The sequence below is a fragment of the Lytechinus pictus genome, chromosome 3 (genome assembly GCF_037042905.1).
Source record: "Lytechinus pictus isolate F3 Inbred chromosome 3, Lp3.0, whole genome shotgun sequence".
In the NCBI taxonomy this organism is placed as follows: Eukaryota; Metazoa; Echinodermata; class Echinoidea; order Temnopleuroida; family Toxopneustidae; genus Lytechinus; species Lytechinus pictus.
Window position 1 is genome coordinate 79,781,238 of NC_087247.1, and position 5,201 is coordinate 79,786,438.

The following is a 5,201-nucleotide window of genomic DNA, read 5'->3' on the forward strand; positions in this document are numbered from 1 at the left end:
GAAGTAAATATTGAAATGATAGATAACTTAGCTAAATCACAGACAACTGCTGAATTCAATGCACATAAATTTTAGGGGAAATTCATTAATGATGATATTGTTCCTCTTCTGCGGCACATTGTACATTTAGATTATGACTCTAAGCACTTCACATTTATATTAGTCCAGGATAGGCCCTATAGAGAAGGGGTTGAACCTTGTTTTTGTCTCACCTGCATAGCAGAGTGAGACTATAGGCGCCGCTTTTCCGACAGCGGCGGCGGCGGCGGCGTCAACACCAAATCTTAACCTGAGGTTAAGTTTTTGAAATGACAGCATAACTTAGAAAGTATATGGACCTAGTTCATGAAACTTGGCCATAAGGTTAATCAAGTATTACTGAACATCCTGCCTGAGTTTCATGTCACATGACCAAGGTCAAAGGTCATTTAGGGTCAATGAACTTAGACCATGTTGGGGGAATCAACATCAAAATCTGAACCTAAGGTTAAGTTTTTGAAATGTCATCATAACTTAGAAAATATATGGACCTAGTTCATGAAACTTATACATAAGGTTAATCAAGTATCACTGAACATCCTGCATGAGTTTCACGTCACATGACCAAGGTCAAAGGTCATTTAGGGTCAATGAACTTTGGCCGAATTGGGGGTATCTGTTGAATTACCATCATAACTTTGAAAGTTTATGGATCTGATTCATGAAACTTGGACATAATAGTAATCAAGTATTACTGAACATCCTGTGCAAGTTTCAGGTCACATGATCAAGGTCAAAGGTCATTTAGGGTCAATGAACTTTGGCCAAATTGGGGTATTTGTTGAATTACAGCCATAAATTTGAAAGTGTGTTGGTCTAGTTCATAAAACTTGGACATAAGAGTAATCAAGTATCACTGAACATCCTGTGCGAGTTTCAGGTCACATGATCAAGGTCAAAGGTCATGTAAGGTCAAAGAACTTTGGCCACGTTGGGGGTATTTGTTGAATTGCCATCATATCTCTATAAGTGTATTGGTCTAGTTCATAAAACGTGGAAATACGAGTAACCAAGTATCACTGAACATCTTGTGCGAGTTATATTAGTTTTCAAAATCAGCACTGCTGCTATATTGAATCGCGTGATGCAGGTGAGACGGCCAGAGGCATTCCACTTGTTTGAGATATACAATGTTTTTTTATGGTTTCTTTTCAATTCGAGGGTGCTGATTCCGAATCTGAATGATGCCACTCTTGTAACCTTGAGCATTTTCCGCAAATTGGCAAAATCCAATATGGCCGCCAAAATATGCAAATTACCCATGAAAATCATAAAATTGCCCACACATTAACTATAAAATGCATGTAGTTGTTGTGCAGAAGTGAAATACACATTGGAAACACGATATTTGACAAAATATTTATTTTATTAATATTCAAAATGGCCACCATAAGACCCTGTATACTTTATTATGTAGAATATGAATGGGGAAAAATAATTGTAAAAGAAGAGCACTATTATTGCATGTGATTGTGACCAACGAGTGGACTACTGTCTGAAAACATGATTATTAACAAAACTATGTCATTTGTGTACTATCTAATGTGATAAATTCTGTATTATGATATTCAAAATGGCTGTCATATAGACTCCTTATACTGTGTACAATATATAAAAGGGGACAAATAATTTTCTTAAAGGTCAAGTCCACCCCAGAAAAATGTTGATTTGAATAAATAGAGAAAAATCAAACTAGCAGAATGCTGAAAATTTAATCAAAATCGGATGTAGAAAAAGAAAGTTATGGCATTTTAAAGTTTCCCTTATTTTTCACAAAACAGTGATATACACAACTCAGTGACATGCAGATGAGTCGGTCGATGATGTCCATCACTCACTATTTCTTCAGTTTTTTATTGTTTTATACAATATTTCATTTTTTACAGATTTGACAATAGGGACCAACTTGACTGAATCATATATGATTAAATAATGCTAATTCCACATGTTCAGGGAGGAATTAATAGTTGTTTCACTTGAAAATGATTGGAAAATTAGAATATTTCATATAATAAAATACAAAAGAAATAGTGAGTGGGTGACGTCATCAGTCTCCTCATTTGCATACCGACCAGGATGTGCATATAACTGTTTTGGGAAATTCAGCGAAACTATAAAATGTCATAACTTTCTTATTTTACATCCGATTTTGATGAAATTTTCAGTGTTATGTTTGTTGGATTATTCTCTTTTAATTCAAATCAACTTTTTGTTGGGGTGGACTTGTCCTTTAACATTTGAATTTGCTTTACTATAAAATGCCAATAATTGCAAAATATTAGTGTAACAATGTCTGACAACATGATTTCTAAAGAGATACATGTATATCATTTCCCTTGCCATTTCGGTAATTGTATGCTGTATTTTGACATTCAAAATGGCTGCCATAGGCCTTATCTGTTTTTATGAACAAAGGGAATGAAGAAAGTAATATGTCTTTAGTTAGTATTCCACTCGTTTATCTTAACAAAATGCATTTTAGTGCTCACTCTTGTGATTTTTTGTCCCCATTCACATTGTGCATAATAGTGTTAGGGCTTTGGACGCCATTTTGAATATCAAAATACAGGATTTATCACATACATGACATAACAAATGATATATATCATTAGCAATCATGTTTTCAGACATTACTCCACTCATAGAACATTATTACTTGCATTTTAGTGCTCACTTTTGTGAAAATTAATTTTCCCCATTCATATTGTACAGGGGTCTATGGTGGCCATTTTGAATATCAAGAAAATAAATATTTGTCAAAAATCTTTTTTTTTTAGAGAGTATTTCACTCCAGCAGCACAATTGCATGTACTTCATAGCTAATGTGTGGACAATTTTATGATTTTTATGGGTAATTTGAAAAATTTGGCGGCCATATTGGATTTTGCCAATTTGCAAAAAAATGCTCAAGGTAACACGAGTGGCATCATTCAGATTCTGAATCAGCACCCTTGAATTGGCAAGAAACCATAAAAAACATTGTATATCTAAAAAAAAACAAGGTTCGACCCCTTCTATCCTGGACTATATTGTTAATCTGCTCATTGGAATCAGGCTTGCCTTCACAAGATGTTTGCAATTTCTCCTCTCCTTATTAGACTTACCTCATTGAATTCCCATACAATTAAACACTTAGCTGGAGAGTGGCAAAGTGACAATGATTGACACCTTGCCACAAGATTGTAGTGTGTCAGTGTATTTGAATCCCTAACTTTCTAATACTAAGGAAAGAGTCAATACCACTATGCCACGACCATTCCACAGACAAAGGAGAAAATGTAAATTGAACTTTATCATGTATTATGCAGTTGTGGTAGATGCTAGAGTAAACATAGTGACATGTAGTCGATTTGACATTTTCCGAACCTAGAAATGTTCTTTCCGATGAAGTTTTTTTCTTGATTCATGTTCCTATGGGGTCCTAGAACAAATTCAGCTTGGTTGCCCGAACGGCAACTTTGGGCAATTTTGCTAATTTGCATAAATCCAAAATGGCAGCCACATGCCATCTTGAAAACCTAAGTTTTTAGCCCTTTGCCCCAAAATGATGAGGAATAACTCCTTTTAGGGGTGTGTAGAATCCATTTTTATTATTATCTTTGCATTATAAGGTCTTCTTCACGTCAAATCTAAGATGGCTGCCAGATGCCATCTTGAAAAATTAAATTTGAACCCCTTGCTCCAGAATGATGAGTAATACCTTTGATTGGGGGTTTTGGGGTGTGTAGAATCCATTTCTGCTATCTATTTTGCAATAAAATGTTATCCTCAGGTCAAATCCAAGATGGCCGCCATATGACACCATCTTAAAATATTAACTTTTGAACCCTCTGCCCCAGAATCATGAATATTAACTCTATTCGTTAGTCATTTGGTATGTTGATTCAATTTATGTTATTTTGCATAAGGATAATCTTCAGATCAAATCCAAGATGGCCGCCAAACGCCATCTTGAAAAACTACTTTTCGAGGCTTATACGTGTAAGAGCTAATGTAACTTATGGGATTTCAGTAAGAAAACTCATTTTCTCTTTTTCATTTTTTTTTATTTCACTCCGATAGAGCATATATTTGCATAAACATTTTAACAATGATATAATTGACATAATACCAAGCATATCATACACACATAGCATAATTTTGTACAAAGTATAGGCCTACAGGGCGTTTCAAACAAAAGGCAACCGATCCTAGAGCGGCCATGTCTTACATCCATCCGTTCCGCTGCCAACACATGCAGAAGTAAAGAACAAATGAGCACCGAACAAGGCCGCTCCAACAATAATTGATCACCTCTCACCCGAAACACACTGCACATTTATAATGAAAATATGTTTACATTAAACAGAATACATATCAAGGTCCGGAAATCTTATTACAAAATGACAAGAATTCTTTCGAAATTCAAATTTATTTGTTTTGTTTTCCATGATATTAATTTGCCTCTCATTTTTGTAACATTTTTTTACATATTGTTTAATTTTCTCAAAATTAGGTATGGTCTTTTCCACACGAGCAGAGTATACTTGTTGTTTCGTCCAAATCATTAATCAATTTAAAGCATCGTTTCTTTTTTCTGTGAAACCAAACAAAACATGTACAGCAAAAAGATTTATTCTAAAGCTTGTTAAATTGTATAACCAGTCTGTAAATTGTACCCAGATAAGATTTACCACATGACATTGATAAAAAAATGTATAGCATTTTCTTCTTCCCTTCTACAAAAAGAGCATTTTGCATTCACAGTTATTTTCATCTTTACAAGATCCTTATTCAAATATAATATCTTATTCAGTAGTCGGTACTGAAAGTACCTCATTGTAGTATAAGTTGTACATCGAAACTAATAAAATAATTGTTAATATCTCTGGTGTCCATCGAAATGCCATTGCCAAGCCATCTATTTTCTTTTATTAATTCTCAAGTTTAGGTCAAGGTGAAGTCCCATCTGAGATGTCAGATTTTGACATTAAATGCTCACCTTAGAATGAATCCTCTTTAGGTTTTGGCTGTGATCCATTTCGTGTGTATTTTTATTTGTTTTAATGTCCATCCATACTTTTGTACTGAATAGGCTTTCAGAGTCTTATTTGAATTTGAAAGTGTTTTCTCCATATTATATATCAATGTGTCCATAGGCATCAGTTAGTCACAAAAGACGC